Below are 19323 nucleotides of genomic sequence, written 5' to 3' on the forward strand. Positions count from 1 at the left end.
TTCTGCACTTCTCCGTAATATTTTTTCCTTCATTTTTCATTCTCATTTTTATTATCTTCTCTCTCCTTTTCTCTCTGTTTTTTCTTATAGTTTCCCCCCTTGATTCCGTTCCTCCTTCTCCTTGTCTCTGTCCCCCTCCCTCATTTCTCCCTCTCCCCCCTCCGCACGTCGCTACAACTCCCTCAGTCGCCGCCTGACTGCGCTCTGCTCAGCATCAAGCCGGTCTGTGGCGCTCTCTTCGAGTCCGCTGGTTCAGAGCGCGTTTTTCCTGTGTTATTGGTTTTCATACACCGTGACGTCAGCCATGCGAGGCCCAAACGATCAAAGGGCACCACAAGTGTCCCCACCAACATGGCTGTTCCATCGGCTCTGTTTGAATTAATTTACCTCTTATGTTCCACCAAACAAACGCATGCCTGACCTTCCCGTTTTGGAAAAAAAAAAAAAAAAAAGCGGACAAAAGCAGCAGTCATTTGTCAGAGCCTGGTGGCGCAGTGTTTTTCTCTCTGCTGGTACTGCGGACTACTTTGTTTGCTACTATCAATCAAGAACTGTTCATTTAATCCGTAATTCACAGCCTATAATGTGCTTTTATCTCTTTCTTTAGCCTTAGGCTTGGTATTAAATTCTGTTCTCGGAAATGATACAAATAATGAAACTTCATGGAGTTTTAGACTTTGAAGAATCTTGATACAGGTCAATATACAGGGTGATTCACGAGGAATTACCGTCCCTTACGGAGCTTATTTCCGAAGATATTCTGAGCAAGAAATGCCATATAAACATTTGCCCTAATCTCAATATTTTCAGAATTGCACTAATTTGAAATATTTGTAAAATATTATTATTCTTGAGTTTTAAGGGTAAAAGAATATTACAGATAAAGAATGAATTATTCAGGAGTATCATTTCTTTAATTGACTAGTATTCTGAAGCTAGAAATGTGTTGTGAATTCCATAGTTGCTTCGTACAGAATTTCATTTTTCGGTTTTTAACTACAAAATTACATTTTCTCACGCATTTATCACGGCAATTGTTACAAATCATGCCACTCTTGTAAATTCTTTAAGACTGTACATTAGGATGCATAATTGAACTGTAAAGAATCGAGTTTCTAAAGTCGTAAAATTTGTAAAAATTTATATGAAGTGTGAAGTGCGTAAGAATGATGAAAATTTCAGTTAAAAAAAATCTGTACAAAGCAATCAACAACACATTTTTAGCTCCAGAACATTAACCAACTGTTTCTGAAGAGAAAACATAAAGCAAATCAAAACGAACATTGATGTAGATCAGGAATTGAAAGACAAGTAAAGCAAGGGAGAGAAAAATTATTAAAGTAATAGGAGGAATACAGGGATTAACGAAGAAAAATCATAAAATGAAGAAGAAAATACGAAAGAAAAGAAAAATAGAAACAGAACAGGAATATAAAAAGAAAGAAGAAAAGACAAAGCTGAAGGTAAGAAGCAATGGAATGAAAAGAAAAAGTGATACAAAATAAGGATGATAATATAGTGCACAACAAGACTATACACAAGGAAAGAAAGGCCAGAAAACAATAGAGAAGTAGGAAAAAGAGAAAGCAAAACTAGAATAAGATACAGAAAGGAGACATGAAAATAAATTCTAGAAGGCAAGAAAGAAATACAAAAAGGACCGGAATAAGGAGCAAAAAGGAGAAAGGGGAAAGGAAAAATTAGAAAGGTACAAAAAATAAAAGCATGGGAGTAGAAGAACATTAAAAAAATGTAAATTATGTTTCATTTAACGACGGTCGCAACTGCCGAGGTTGTATCAGCGTCGCCGGTGTGCCGAAATCTTATCCCGCAGGAGTACTTTTACATGCCGGTAAATCCACTGACATGAGCCTGTTGTATTTAAGCACACTTAAATGCCATCGATCTGGGCCGGGATCGAACCCGCAACCTCGGACATAGAAGCCAGCACTCTACGACCTAGGCAGATAGGAGAAGAAGAAAGGACAGCAAGAAAAAGACGGAATAAAACCGCAGAAAACAGAGGAGAAATACAAAGAGAAGGGAAATGAATACCGGAGAATAGAGAAGAAGATAATACAGAAAGAACAAAAGTGGGGCAAAAAGATAAGCATAAGAGACAGAATAATTTAGAAAGTCCCCCCCCCCCCCGAAAAGTGTGGGCAAGACTAAGGAGGATAAGAGAAGAAGGGATAGAATTGTATTGTAAGTAGGCCTATGTATGGGACTTCAAATAAAATTTTGAGATTTCTTTTCATTTCTGTCTTCATGCTCCCCGCATTTAAATTTAACAAGGCAGAGCCTTCCCGTTAACTACTCCATAATCGCTTCCTCATTCCATGAGGCCTAGTCTGCAGGCAACAATGCAATTGATAGTCGAAACGATTCACACATCAATATGACGCCAGTGAGTTGTTTGAAATTGTAATGAATAATAATATGACATTACAGAGAATTGGATTCATTTGGAAATTAATACCCCAGCTAAGTACTTTAGAACTGCACTATGTTAAATTAACTACGTCATTATATCCCCTCATTTATTCAATCACCTCCACTTTTACACGAATAATAATTTTTGAATAAATTAAAATAATTACGTTCAATATTTCGTTAGGTCTTTATATGTTAATAACGTTCCACGTCAATCTTTTCCAAGGCCATCTGATACTAAAATCACAGATATACAGCAACTGTTTTAACACGGCCCCCTTGTGAAAAGTTATAAATCACTGAAATAAGTAGCATCAAAATACGATATTCACTTAAAGATTAATACGTCATTGTGATTATTGCAATTGCTTATACAGACGTGGACAAATTATTAACAAAATTGACGATTTTTATGATAATTCTGTTTACAAAATTTGACTTTTCAATTTAGATTACAGTTGACAATTTTGCATATTTCCATCATTACAATAGACAGAAATATGCAAAACCGTCAACTGTAGTTTAAATTGAAGAGTCAAGATTTGTAAAAATATATAATAAAAATCTTCAATTTTGCTAACAATTTGTAAATTAGCAAAAATGTCAACTGCATTGAAGAGTCAAATTTTGTAAAAATATAAAACAAAAATCTTCAGTTTTGCTAATAATTTGGAAATATCCAAAATGTCAACTGTAGTCCAAATTGAAGAATCGAATTTTGTAAAAATATACAATAAAAACCTTCAGTTTTGCTAATAATTTATAAATATCCAAAAATATCAAATGTAGTCCAAATTGAGGAGTTAAATTTTGAAAAATATACAATACAAATCTTCAATTTTGCTAATAATTTGGAAATACACAAAAATGTCAACTGTAGTCTAAATTGAAGAATCATATTTTGTAAAATTATATAATAAAAATCTTCAATTTTGCTAATAATTTGTCCACGTCTGTATATTCTGCTTCAAAATTATCTGTAGTAATGTCACGAGAGGTCTGAGATTTATCCACGAGCGAAGCGAGTGCATTTATCTGGGAAATCTCTGACCTCGAGCGACATTTATTAGGACTATTTCGTGAATAAAATAAAAATGTAGCCTAAATAATATATCCCTAAAATTCGATCACAAAATATTAATAATTGTTTATTAACGAATACTGAACCTATTCAGACATTGTGAAGTTGAAATATTCGTACATGAATATCGGTTACTGCAATAAAGAAATTCGATGTTATTATTCAGTAATACCAATTACGAGTATATGAATAACATAACCACGAGAGACAATACTGTAAAAACTGTTGTCTTAAATGAGGTTACTTTTGAGAAAGTGTCAAGGTTCCGATATCTCGGCTCGATAGTCACCGAGGATAACAACATATTAACTGAGATCAAGGATAAAATAGCCATTGGCAATCGACGCCTCAGAGCATTAGATAAAATTATAAGAACCAGATATATCTAAAAAAAAAAATGAAGGTGAGGATTTATAAAACAATTATTAAACCTACGGTGACTTTTGGAAGCGAACCTGGACTCTACCTGAACGAGCACTAACCATCTTAAATACGTGGGAAAGGAAAATTTTAAGAAAAATTTATAGCCCTATTTATTATAAGGGAGACTGGAGAATTAGGACCAATTCTGAACTACAAAAATTATATAAAGATCCAAGTATTGTCACTGATATAAAAATTAGACGGCTGGAGTGGCTGGGCCACATTATCAGAATGGACAATAATAATATTCCTAAAAGATTACTAGATGCCACGCTAAGTGGTAAAAGAAGAGCAGGAAGACCTAAACTACGATGGTTGGATGATCAGGATGATCTAGTTAAAGCAGGAATTAAAAGATGGAGACGGAGAGCCCTAGAGAGGGAAGATTGAACGGCAATTCTTAAGGAGGTCAAGGCTAAACTAAAAGGGCTGTATGACCACAGATGATGATGATGATGAATACCAATTGCGAAAAGCGAAATACAAGTTTAACAATGTTAATTTACATGTACTGCACTTTTCTCTTATTATTATAACATAAATACATTTTCATTATCTGCTGAAATCATAATTTAATTTAACAGTAACAGTGGGAACAGCTATATATCAATGCTTATGTATTCACAGAGAGACATGTTGCTACACAGTGAAGCCATCTCTGTATAGATAGGCCTAATTAAAACACGAATTTTATTACGCCATACGGAAGGCAGTTTGATCAAAGACCTTATTATTACTATGCAAGGTCTTTGGGTTTGATATGCGATGATGTTACATATTTTTGAACATCTGACTTTCTATTAATTGTTTCATTTCATTCACAAAAATACAAATTTTATAGGCTACAATTATAGGTTAAGTTACTTGTGGGAGCAGGACCAATGTCAGCTGTGCCTTATTTCGACCGTTACTTACAATCAGTGCTACACGAGAGCATTTTTTATAGCTCGACAAACGCATTCTCGCTGTAGTGTGTAACGGAACTAAAGCTGCATCTACACAGTTCAATATTCCAATTGCGTATGCGTGCAATCTGGGAAGAACGTTGAAAGAATCAAGTTTAAAAGGTCCGTTCAATTAAGATGCATGAAGATTGTGTGTCTACATGGTGCGCCGTTTTGAACGTGGTCTTCACTACGTAAATATATTAATTAATACTAAATATCAAACTTGCATTCATTGCTTTAAAGTTGAAAGAAAAGTTTAACCGTCTAGTTGCATCTTAATGTATTCATGATCATCAATTTACAGGGAAACAGTTGGTGACAACAACTAAACAAAAGAACGACCATGCGATAAATTGATAGCGATAAATCTAGCTGCAAAAATTATCGCAAAGAGTGACTGTGATTGGTTGGAATTCAAAATTTCATTACATTTCATTGGTCGAAAATGGAATGTCATATAAACGAAATAGTAATTGAGATTTACTACAAAGTAATAAGAATTTTCAAAGTCTTTCATTTCCATAACAACAAAAACATTGCTTTCGTGAGTTAATCACTTATGTGTCACCTTGGAAACTCCTCCGTCTAGAGATTTTTTTCTCGTAGTATTTCTTCCATACGTTTGCTCCCTTTTGAAATAAACATTTTTGTATAATGACCCATGATAGAGACTGGATTAATCTTGCACCGCTGGCGGGCTTATGTGAGGGCGGCAATGAACCTTCGGGTTCCTTAAAAGCCATTTGTAAGTTGTAAGTAAGTATTATAGGATGGGGTAGCTTATTTAAATCCAATTTTAATCCACTTTATTTATCACAGAAGAAAATAATTAATATGTATCTTCATAAACCTATTGATTTTCCACCTCAAAAATTGTTTTTAGACTTTAATTTACTTAACATAAGACAAATTTATTACCTTGTATTAATAAAATTCATACATAAAAATCGAAATAATTTTGAATTGTGTTCTCATAGTTATGAAACAAAAGGTATGAATTCTTTAAGATTTTTTGAACCAAAATGCAACACTGTTACAGTATTTAATCATAGTAGTAATTTAGGCCCAAGACTACATAATAAATTTATATTTAAATACCCTAATCTTGTCAATTATAATAGTTCTGGTATTAAATTTAAAAAGTTATGTATGGATTTTATAAAAATTGAAAAATTGTAAATTTAAGTTCATATATTCTAATTGCATAGTAGACATAAGACAAATTGTATTATATACTTATTAATTTAAATTCAGGAATCCGCCCCGAGCACGAGTTCTGCTCTTTCAGGGGCGAGCTAAAGTTTTTCTGCATATATTATATTTTATGTTCCAATTATTAGCATAATAAATAAATAAGTAAATAAATAAATAAATAAATAAATAAATAAATAAAAATTTGGATCTCTTCGTTTAGACCATGTCTCTGGGAATGGCTGAAACATCAAACCTAATTTTCTAATTAACCGTGCATTTAATCACAAAACGGTATTAAGGTTTTGTGTTCATTTACGTGTACCCTAACGTCCCTTTCAACCTGCAAGGTTATTTCACTTCCACCCTGTATATTGAATGTTTCCACTCCTACTTTTTCCTTTTCCTCTTTCTTTCTTATAGTTTCCCTCCCCTTAAGTCTTCCATTTTCCCTTGCACCTAGGACTACACAGTTACGAATACATTCACATCGCATTGCTAAGGTGTTATCATTGCAGCTTATGGTAACTCAAGAGAACAGAAAACACGAAGCTCTTTGAAACTTTCAATGATGGAAAAGCGCAATTAAATAATTATTTCCCCGAAAACTAAACCCAGAAACTGTTCCGTAACGCTGCCGGCAGTTCCGTCCTTGACACGGTGAAGTTACCCATCCGTTAAGCAACCAGATGCTACGTCGTGAAGTCTCCAAGGTAACAGTCCTACACAAACTCTGCGTGTGGGATTTAATCCGGAACAATCCATGAAGAGTCTGCTTGTCTTAATGACAATTTCGAGTTGCTTCCTGAGGAAGGAAAGAAGCAACAAGATCAGGAATGTGCCTCGCGAGCGACACTCCAAAGAGAGTTAATATTTCATCCCGCTGTCAGGAATCAATTAACTGTGTCAGTCAGCCACTAACAGTCAAGCTGGAAGAAAAAAGCGATAGTTCAATGAAGAAAGGTTTCAAAGAGCTAAAGGCGTATCCAGAAATAAACCTTTCTTGATGCTTTATTTTTCTTCTAATTTCAACAATCTTCAGTAGCACTCACAGATGCTTCAATTGTTTCCGCTTGCCTACGCTGTAACATTGCGAACAGATGTCTGTTGACTTGGAAACGAAGAAAATATGCTGTAAGAGGGGAAATAAACAAATGCACAGAGGCATAGCTTTACTGGTAATATGAAAGGAGCGGATTCCTATGTAATTAAATATTATTTATGCTCGACCATGCCGAAATGTAGTAATTATACACCTGGTAGCAGTCCTTTAATGTATGTCATTAAAGTACACCTACTCATTAAAGGTCAGGTCTTTCAGCCAATGACGACTCAGGTTACAACTGTTCAGCCAATGACAGGTCAGCTTTCTACCGTTATAAAACCGCAAGTATCGATTATTCTCGGATATGCAATCGAAAGAGAATTAGCGAAAAGTCACGGAGGCTGGAAATCCAATACTGTCGCAGAAGGTTATGTTCTGTTACTATAATAATTAGCGTTAATTGTAAATAATAATCAAATGAATTCAATTTGTCATCTCGTTTTTCAATGTCTAATTTCATTTCAATGTTATCTCTGTAGGTTCTTATGGCCTAGCAAGGTCAATGTGAACATCTGGGAAAAAATCAATACTTTCGCGTCTGCGCACATCTCACAACATACGGGACATTGGCCAAGGTCAGATACAAAGAAAATTAATAATATCAAGTTAGAAATATGGTCGAGCATAAAAAGTCGTATGAAACTTGCCTATAATGGTAATTAAGAAGCTCGTATGAAAATTATGAAACGAGCGCAAGCGAGTTTCATAAATATCCATACTCGCTTCTTAATTACCTTCATTATAGGCTCGTTGCATAATGTACTATTTTGCGTGTGATGAAACACAATTAACAAAGTTAAAAATTCGGAACATGAAGTTTCAAGTTTAAAACCCGAATTTTATTTCACATAAAAACACATATTTTCACAAAAAAAAATGATGTAAATACATATTTTCAGGAAATCTATTATAAACACATAAATCTTGGAGTTTTTATACTTAAATAATTTTTTACAAGAACTTTTAAATATCAATTCTGTCACTCAGAAGTATGTTATATTTTTAAGAATTCTTGGTTGCTTCGTGTTTCTAAGCGCTGTGTGGTATATCTGTGATCCATTTTCGTAATAGTATCGCCTCAAGCTCTGAGAACTGCTAGGCAGCATATCAATGTTATTATTAGAGAATAAATTAACATGGACAAGGAGGAGAGATCTTGCAACACATAATTAGGAATGTTTATTGTTGCTGAAGATGATTTCATTCCACGCTTTGTTTGTGAAACACAACAGATAAGAACATTATTTAATTTAAACAAATCTCTCGCCTCTCGCTCATGTCCATCAAGTAAGGCAATATATCTTGTTGTGATTCTCTGTTATCGGGCTTCGTCAATCGATATCCTTCAAGATATACTGAAAAATGGTTGTTTAAAAAACGATTTGGCTTTCCTATTAGCAAATCTAAGCTTTTTGTGACACCATAAAAAACTCGAAACATCCAAAAACCTGTTGTATGAAACAGGGAGGTGCGTGCCGTGGAAATTAAACTAGACTCGCTACCAGGTTGAGAAGTACAAGTACTATGGAACAAATTCCAGAATGTGTTTGGGAAAAACAGTGGATATAAAAAAATGTGTGAAGTTGCTCAAGTATTGGAGGGTGTACCTGTAGATGAAATTGACGGTGTATGTGTTTGTGACATTCCTGTCTTTAAATATGCACGTCTGACGTCCTGTGATGTGGAAAGATCGTTTTCACAGTATAAGTCGTCGTTCAGAGATAATCGGCATGCCTTTGTGATGGAGAATTTGGAGATGACCTTTGTTGTTCACTGCAATTCTCGGCCAACTACTAGCACTCAAGTCCACACCTGTGGTGTAACGGTCAGCGCGTCTGGCTGCGAAACCAGGTGGCCCGGGTTCGAATCCCTGTTGGGGCAAGTTATCTGGTTGAGGTTTTTTCCGGGGGTTTCCCTCAACCCAATACGAGCAAATGCTGGGTAACTTTCGGTGCTGGTCCCCGGACTCATTTCACCGGCATTATCACCTTCATATCATTCAGACGCTAAATAACCTAGATGTTGATACAGCATCGTAAAATAACCCAATAAAATAAAAAAACTAGCACTCAAGTGTGGTTGGTGAGTACCTAGTAACATTTGTTTTCCAAGTTAAGTAAGGTATTTTTGTCATATTTAAAATAAATATTTTTTTTTATTTTTAGCAAATATTTTCGTACTTTTTAGCACATAAAAAATAAATATATTTAAATTTTTAGTACATAAAAATCCGCTCCTTAGTGATATGCCTACCTTCACACAGAACTACATGTTATCCTTGTACACCTCTTTGCTTTGTTGTCATCGTGTTCCGGTTCTCTTTCTCGAACCCTCGTCATTCGTGTATTTCCCTTGATCTTATCGTCTTCTACTTACTTTTCTTGTTTTCTCATTGTTCTCCTTGGAATCTCCTTGCTCTCCTTGTATTCCTCTTGCACTCATTGCCTTCCCTTTGTTCTCCATGCATTCCCCTTGTCCTCCTTGCTTCCCCTTGTCACCTTTGTATTTTCCTCGCCCTTCTTCTATTGCTCTTGTTCTCCTTGCCTTCCCCTTTTCCTCCTTACCATCCCCTTGTATTTAATTAAATCCGTAAATTTTATTTTTTTTAGGACCTATGATGAAAAAAAATGCAACATAAAAGGACTCTGATGCGTCTTAAAGGGACGCGCAGGAATAAAACGAAAGACTTTTGTTTAAATGTTATGTTTTATTTAACGACGCTCGCAACTGCAGAGGTTATATCAGCGTCGCCGGATGTGCCGGAATTTTGTCCCTCAAGAATTCTTTTACATGCCAGTGAATCGACAGACATGAGCCTGTCGCATTCAAGCACACTTAAATGCCATCGACCTGACCCGGGATCGAAACCTCAACCCTGCGCACAGAAGGGCAGCGCTATACCGACTCGCCAACCAGGTCGACTTAACACCGGTAATTTTAACAAAGCCTTGTATACAGGGTGTTAAAGAAAAGTATTCAATATTTTAGGAGGTGATAATATGCATCAAAACAAGAAAATAATGTCTAATAAACATGGGTCCCACAACACGTACTTTCTGAGATCTGAACACTTGTTCATAGGAGGTGCTTAATGTGACGTCCATTTATGGCAATGCATTTTTCTGCCCTACAATACAGCAGACTACCAGATAATCATACCATAGTTGACACCCCTGGCATGGAATACTGATACGTCGCAAGGAATACTAAAAATAAAAGTCTGGTTACAGATATGAGCGGGGTTCAGCAGAGATGGTGTTGTGAATTTCCGTAACCAGCATGTGTGGGCTGATGAAAATCTCCATGCCGTTGAACAAACAAGGCATCAACACCGATTCTCAATCAACGTATGGGTAGGCGTTCTTGGTGATAGATTATTTTAGTAGGTTATTTTACGACGCTTTATCACCATCTTAGATCATTTAGCGTCTGAATGAGATGAAGGTGATAATGCCGGTGAAATGAGTCCGGGGTCCAGCACCGAAAGTTACCACATTTGCTCATATTGGGTTGAGGGAAAACCCGGGAAAAAACCTGAACCAGTTAACTTACCCCAAAAAGCCAGAAACTAAACACATTAGAACAGTACGAAATATACAAACACACAAAAACACATCCAAATGAAATTCTCAACACACAACTCAATTTCAGAACACACTCACTCTTTGACTCCACATTACACTACACAAACACACCCCCACAGGAAACAGAACAAAAGGCGCCAAGACCAGCAACAACCAGTTCTGATGATGAACTATTGCAGGCCGAAACATGTCAACAAGATAACGTAAAATTTAAGACGTGAAAGACATATAATACGTTTTCCAAAGTGATATAGTGTTAAAAGTTGTGTAACCAAGATGTATAAATCTTATTCTAGATACTATCCTCCTTTATCTTTCCACTATTGTTCCATCACCACCGAATTATCACCTCATTTCGTTCTTATGTCTATGAATAGAGATGACAAAAGATGATTTACTTTCCAGTGCCAGTAGATTGATGCACCTGCTCAGGCAGGACAAAAACACTGCCCCGTAGAGTCAAGAGAACACAGAGGGAGCGACTGACGCGCCATCAGTCAGCTGTTTGTACACTACCCCTTAGTTTGAGAAACAAGCCAAAACCACAGGCAACAGCACACCAAGGCTCTGACGGGTGTAACCATAGCAACCACTGTGCTGGAGAGAATTGAGTCATAACTCTCATTTCGAAAGACGCTTCTAAGCAAGAACACGCAGAAACAAATGAAAACGCATAGTTAACAAACATTTTAAGGAGAGGTTTAGCTGAGATTTAAGGAATTTGGACAAAAACTCATCTTTTCGACGATAGTTGCACTTCATCGACTGTTATTACTGCGTAAAGTGAGACTTTAAAACACTAGTGCGTAAAAAAGTTATTAACCATTTTAGGCATTGCTATTCATTTTACGGACTGCCAAAGAAAATGTAATATGCAATGCACAAAAACTTCATTCAGTAAGAAATTAATGCATTACTTCGATCTTTCATGACGTAAATATTACACGGAACACAAGTAAGTAACAAATTTAAGTAATTGATTAACTAGTGGACTTACTTATTTGCATACTTACAAATGGCTTTTAAGGAACCCGAAGGTTCATTGCCGCCCTCACATAAGCCCGCCATCGGTCCCTATCCTGTGCAAGATTAATCCAGTCTCTATCATCACACCCCACCTCCCTCAAATCCATTTTAATATTATCCTCCCATCTACGTCTCGGCCTCCCTAAAGGTCTTTTTCCCTCCGGTCTGCCAACTAACACTCTATATGCATTTCTGGATTCGCCCATACGTGCTACATGCCCTGCTCATCTCAAACGTCTGGATTTAATGTTCCTAATTATGCCAGGTGAAGAATACAATGCGTGCAGCTCTGCGTTGTGTAACGTTCTCCATTCTCCTGTAACTTCATCCCGCTTAGCCCCAAATATTTTCCTAAGCACCTTATTCTCAAACACCCTTAACCTATGTTCCTCTCTCAGAGTGAGAGTCCAAGTTTCACAACCATACAGAAGAACCGGTAATATAACTGTTTTATAAATTCTAACTTTCAGGTTTTTGGACAGCAGACTGGATGATAAGAGCTTCTCAACCGAATAATAACACGCTTTTCCCATATTTAACTAGTGGACTTACTCGTGTTAATTATGTAAGTCTGTGCGGCTTACAGCTGTTTCGGTGCTTCATCACACCATCCTCAGAGCCTACTAGATCTCGGCGTCATCTCGTACTTCTCTGCCTGTTGTGTGAGTGCGTTTTATTGTTGAAAAGTGTTGAAGAGTGGAGTCAAATAGTGTGTGTGTACTGAAATTGATCTATGTGTTGAGAATTTGATCAGGGTGTGTTTTAGTGTGTTTGTATATTTCGTATTGTTCTAGTGTGTTGAGTTTTTGGTTCTTGGGTTGTATGTGTAGGATTTCCATGTCCGCATTTATGTGATTGTATATATGGTTAGCATTGGTTATGTGATCGGCGTATGTAGATGTATTGTGTCCTCTGGTTATTGCTTTAATGTGTTCTTTGTAGCGTGTTTGGAATGATCTGCCTGTCTGTCAGAGAAGTTCGAGATGACGCCGAGATCTAATAGGCTCTGAGGATGGTGTGATGAAGCACCGAAACAGCTGTAAGCCGCACAGACTTACATAAATAACACGAGTAAGTCCACTAGTTAATCAATTACTTATATTCAAGTGTTAAAAGTAATGTAAGGAAGATTCAAAATGGAAGAACAAATTTAACATTCATATTTACATTTTAGCCCGTATTATCATGAAGTTACATAAATGTAGCACCCATTGCTGGCATTATTTCAAGGATATGGAGTAACATCATTTTTTCATCACTCTAGTAGGCCATGATTCCATGGTTATTTATGTCTTTATGGTTCTGAGTTCAGAAACGTGTTCAGAATAATGTGCTAAAATGACTTGCTACTAATAATTTCATTTTCCGTTCCTAATACGTGAGAGTCGAATATTGTACAAATTATTCACAATGTTCTCGAAATTACAGCAATCAAATGTAGCATTGTTGTATAACGCCGGTTTAGTCGGCCATGAAATCGTGATCATGAACAAAACAGGCTGCCATTCCATGGATACTTATTTTTAATGGTTTTGAATTTAGACGGCCATGACATCGTGAGCTTACAACCGCTCAACTTGAAATATTTATTTATTGTAAACCTGTGCAACTGTAGAAAAAAACATTGTATGATATACGTTTGTAAAGTTATAATTTTGGCACGAGTGTAAGTTTCTTCGCCTCGTTTCACAAACTTTACACTAATGCCAAAACGAATTCCTTACAAACTTGTGTCATAAATAACTATTTAGTTTATCTATAAAAACAACTCCACTTGTTTTCTATTAGAAAATGAAAACAGTTTACTTCTACCATTCTTTTCAAATTCCCAGTCGAAATTTTTTTTAAAAGGTGTGACCATTGATTCTAAAGATCGTCTAAATAACAATCGTTTTTTTCTAAGTTCTCTATTTTTCAGAATTTTGCTGTATATAAAATAATGTAATAAATACTATGATTAATATTTGCTTTGGGTTTTTATATAGGCTACAGTGAGTTTCAATATACATTTTGATAGGCTAGATTACAAAAATTAAGACATTTTTGAAGTGTTAAGATATATTTTATGAAGTCTCTTGGGCTTCTAAGGACTTTATTCTTGGAAAGAATAAGGAAGGATTTAAGCATTAAGTAAATACCACCTCAGACAATATGGGTACTTTGAATGAATGAATGAATGAATTTTTTTTATTCATTTTAGTAGTTTATTTTACGACGCTTTATCAACATCTTTAGTTATTTAGCGTCTGAATGAGATGAAGGTGATAATGCCGGTGAAATGAGTTCCGAGGTCCAGCACCGAAAGTTACCCAGCATTTGCTCATATTGGGCTGAGGGAAAACCCCGGAAAAAACCTCAACCAGGTAACTTGCCCCGACCGGGAATCGAACCCGGGCCACCTGGTTTCGCAGCCAGACGCGCTGACCGTTACTCCACAGGTGTGGACTAAATGAATGAATGAATGAATGAATGAATGAATGGATTGAAATTAGCTACTATAATATAAACCTATGGGCAAAAGAGATTTGGAAAGACCAAGGCAACAATGGAGAGATCAGGAACATTTTCAAGTCCACCGCTGTGAAATAACAGTTAGCACGTATAATCGTGGAACGAGCGGGCCGGGCTTCAAATCATGGTTGGGACAAGTTACCTGGTCTAGGTTTTTTCCGGGGTTTTCCCTGAATCCATTAAGAGCAAATCACACAACTAGTAAAATACTGCCGTATATCAAAAATCACATACTACTCTTGTAAATCACATCAAACGCTGTTTTACTGGTTTGAGGTATGAAATTCTAATAATAAAATAGAAAATTATCAAAAGTTTTGGTACCTATTTATTAAAATATTTTTACAGCAGTATTTTACTAGGACAGCGTTTCTCAAACTTTTCTGAAGTGGGGACCACTTTTTAAAGTCAGAACAGTGCCTCGGACCACCTTACTCTTGTTCCCTTCGAAAGCAAATTTTTCATTTTCGTAGCATATTTTAATACCAGTATACTTATATTTTAAAATAGAATTAAGGTTCGGTACTTTGGTCCTCTGTTATGAATTCGGGTGGTCCCTGGGCTGGGTTTTAGGCGCGGCACCAGATGTGCAGGGAAAATATGTCGAGAAACACCACGTTCATAGTGCTTTAAATCCCTCTTTTGTTGCTGAGAATAGAGTGGGAAGTCGATAGACGGGTAGGATAATAAATTTCATAAAACGTCAGTACTGGGAGAAAAAGTGAAAGGCGATTGCCATGTGTCATTTCCAAACTCTGAGATTTTAAGCTACAGTGTGATACGCAATTCGTTCGAATTTTATTTTTTCTTCTGTCTTTTTTTGAAGGACCACAAGGGCAAACCTCGAGGGCCACAGGTGGTCCGCGGACCATAGTTTGAGAAACGCTGTACTAGGAAATAGCATATCTTTACACATAATTTTTCAGTTACGACACTCTTTCACTGGGAGTGAGAAATGCAGGGTAACTTTCGACGCTGGACCCTGGACTCATCTCAGGATTATCACCTTCATCTCATACAGACACTAAATAACCATTGCAGTTGATAAAGCGTCATAAAATAACCCCTTTAAAAACATAGTTAAGAGTTTTTATGGAACAGATCTTGGGGGACCTAAGCCGGATTGGTTCATGAAGAAGAAGAAGAAGATGATGATGATGATGATGATGATGATAATGATGATCAATTTCTCCACAAGATACTGCATGAAATACAACTTGAATCCGCTTCATTTGGTTGAGATCTATCATGTAATGATGATGGAAATAGCAGTAGTGGTACAGGCGATTCACAATGGTAATGGTGAAGGTATTATAACGTGTTCTTGATGAAAGCGATGCTGATGACTATGGTTTCTTCATACAGAGGCTCAAAGAAGCTCAAGGACGTCGCATAGGAATTGTGTTTGAGCAGATAAGGAGATGTGTTGGCCTGGGCACGAACCGGGTTGTTTGGTCGCAGTTTTCGATCATGTTGTGGCGCGTTGTTTGCTTTCTATTTCCCGGTTCACCGTATCATTGTGCCGCAGAGCAAACATCTCGAGCAAATATGCAGATGGATATCCTGGAGACGAGGAGCTCTGATCCACAAGTCGCCTCATTTTGCAGCTCTGCGTCACTACAGGGTGTACATAAAGAGGCCTGACGAGTTTGAAATCTTAGAAGTTATCTTCTATACATTGCATGTATTTAGTTTCGTAAGTTAATGTAATGTGGTGTGAATTCTGAAGCTCAAAACGGTACATTTTCTAAAACTTCGCAGAAAACTTCCTCTCCTAATTGTACAACATTCAGTACCGCAAACAAAAATTTAATTCATTTCTAAAATATTATTAACTTAAGTAGGCATTAACTGTTTTTAGATTTCTCACATATAACAACAAATTTACAAAAGCATAACGAAATTACATAACTCCTAATACAAAACACTACATTACAGTATACTCATAATCAGAGGTGAAGTTCGTACCGAAATCGTCAAGTTCTGTGACCTTGGACTGTATATCCACCGAATGAACAGTAGTAACGCAGCTCTCAACGTCAACAAACCAGAACAAACATATAAACATATCCGTTATCCGTTAATTTTACTACAGAAAAAAATATTACAAATTTGCTTTAAAAATTAGAAAGATTACCCAACTGAATTGTTGCTTAAACATTTCAAAGTTTTCAATATTAAACAAATGTATTGTTTTATTTTATTAAAATATTTTCATAGAAATTTTAATAACTTTGAAAGGTATATACCTATATAAATATAGAAATAAAAATATGAATTTTCTGCGTTTGTCTGAACCAAAATGTAAAACCAATGCAGCTTTTTATCATAGCATGAGTCAAGGTCCCAGGTTATTAAACAAATTTTATTCCAATAATATTTCAACCACGAATTCTCTCCAAATTAATAAAAAAAATAAACAAATTTCTATTGGATTTATAGTTTGCGTTTAAACATATTAAACACTATTTAATCTGTATTCACTCTCAATTTTAATTTTATTTTTGTCTGTATTGGAATCCCCTCCTGAGCACGAGTCTTACTCATTCAGGAGTAATTAATTTGTATTCATTTAAAACTTACTAGCAATAAAAATAAATAAATAAATAAATATAAACAGTCGAATGGTAACCGAATTATCACAATTTGCATATTTTCTCTTCTTCACTAAAACTATATCCATCTCCAAAACTCCAGATCCATCGTCACCACAATTACAATCATTATTATCAGCAGGCTTTCCCTATATTCTATCCAGAGGAAGAATAAAATTATGTAAAACAAAGAAAACCAGTAGATTTGTTGCCATGGCAACAAACAAAAGAGTCACTGCCATTTAAGAGATCCTACGCGTATGCATTTACATACCTCATTTGTTGAACATGCATTAAATGCTTCACTTTCCCTTGATGTTGTACTTCTACTATCTTACTCCGCTATCCCTAGCCCTCACAAGCTAAAACACATCGTTTGTCTACCGTACACAAGTCTTCCCGGGGAGTTCCGGAACATCCCTGTCACTGGCTGTGAAAACGGCTGGTGTCGCAGTTCAATTGTTTTCATCCGCGCGGTAGCAACGCCCACCGGCCAGTAGGAGGTATTAATAACCTCTCTCCATGCGTCTAGTTGTGGGTATTATTTGGGTCAAGAAAGGAAAAAAAAAATCATGCGGACAGCTTTATTGATTGGAAATACCTGAACTCGGTGAACGAAAACAGAAAAACAGAACGTGTTTACAGCAAACGAATCGGTTTTTTATATGTATGTATGTATGTATGTATGTATGTATGTATGTATGTATGTATGTATGTATGTATGTATGTATGTATGTGTGTATGTATGTATGTATGTATGTATGTAAGTAAATGTTGTGTTTTATTTAACGACGCTCGCAACAGCAGAGGTTTTATCAGCGTTGCCGGATGTGCCGGAATTTTCCCCCGCAGGAGTTCTTTTACATGCCAGTAAATCTACTGACATGAGCCTGTCGCAATTAAGCACACTTAAAAGCCATCAACCTGGCCCGGGATCGAACCCGCAACCTTGGGCATAGAAGGCCAACGCTCTACCAACTCGCCAACCAGGTCGACTATATGTATGTATGTATGTATGTATGTATGTATGTATGTATGTATGTATGTATGTATGTATGTAAATGTTATGTTTTATTTAACGACACTCGCAACTGTAGAGGTTATATTAGCCGGATGTGCCGGAATTTTGTCCCACAGGATTTCTTCTACATGCTAGTAAATCTACTGACATGAGCCTGCCGCATTTAAGGACACTTAAATGACATCGACCTAGTCCGGGATGGAACCCGCAACCTTGGGCACAGAAGGCCAGCGCTATACCAACTCGCCAATCAGGTCAACTGTATGTATGTAATGTTTTATTTAACGACACTGGCAACTGCAGAGTTTATATATCAGCGTCGCCGGTGTGCCGGAATTTTGTCCCGCAGGAGTTCTTTTACATGCCAGTAAATCTACTGACATGAGCCTGTCGCATTTAAGCACACTTAAATGCCATCGACCTGGCCCGGGATCGAACCCGCAACCTTCGGCATAGAAGGCCAGCGCTATACCAACTCGCCAATCAGGTCGACTGTATGTATGTATGTATGCATGCATGTATGTATGTATGGTAAAGTGTGTATACATGTACAGTAGTGGCAAAAAAAAACTGGACCGACCCTTGTAGCTGATTTCAGAGCCTTGTTCACTCCAGAGCACGATAGACTGGTAACTAAGACTTTCGTGGTTCGAATCCTGCGTGGGAAGAAAACTTCTGTTTGTTCCTTATTAAAATTTATTCCCAATACTTTTCGATTGCAGCGATATTTCACTACTTAATTAACATATTATTCCTAGAGCATGAATTTTACCAGCAATCTAAAAGTATTGGGAATAAATTTGAATAAGGAATAAAAAAAAAAAGTTTCCTTCCCAGGCAGGATTCGAACCACGAAACTTTTTGTTACCGTCTATCGTGCTCTGGAGTGAACAAGGCTCTGAAATCAGTTACAAGGGTCGGTCCGGTTGTTTTGCCACTACTGTACATATATACTGTATATGAAGAGTCCACTGCAAGAATGATGGATGTCACTTTCTTGTCGAAAATGAGCCAAGACTGTCAATGCGTAGCTTAAGACATATAGAATGTATATAGAGAGTTATATGGCATTAACACTGATAGTCATTGTCCAGTAATGATCGGAAAATGACAGTTAAGATTTGAGCGCTAAGCATTTCAAACTTTCGATTGCTTCTCCTGCAAAATGTATTCCAAATGACATCCATCATTCTTGCAGTGGACTCTTCATATTTTGTACATATTTTTTTTTTGCCCTGAAACTTGAAATTTGATCATTTTAACAGTATAGGGACAGAAAAGGTACGAACCTAGGAATTCGGCGCTTAGTCATGAACGAATATAAGCCTCAAATGCATGGAGTAGATACCTCTAAAATTTACTTGCAGAATTGAATGCGTGTGTATCAGGACAATTTCACGACTAAAA

This window comes from Periplaneta americana, chromosome 1, assembly GCF_040183065.1.
Source record: "Periplaneta americana isolate PAMFEO1 chromosome 1, P.americana_PAMFEO1_priV1, whole genome shotgun sequence".
NCBI lineage: Eukaryota > Metazoa > Arthropoda > Insecta > Blattodea > Blattidae > Periplaneta > Periplaneta americana.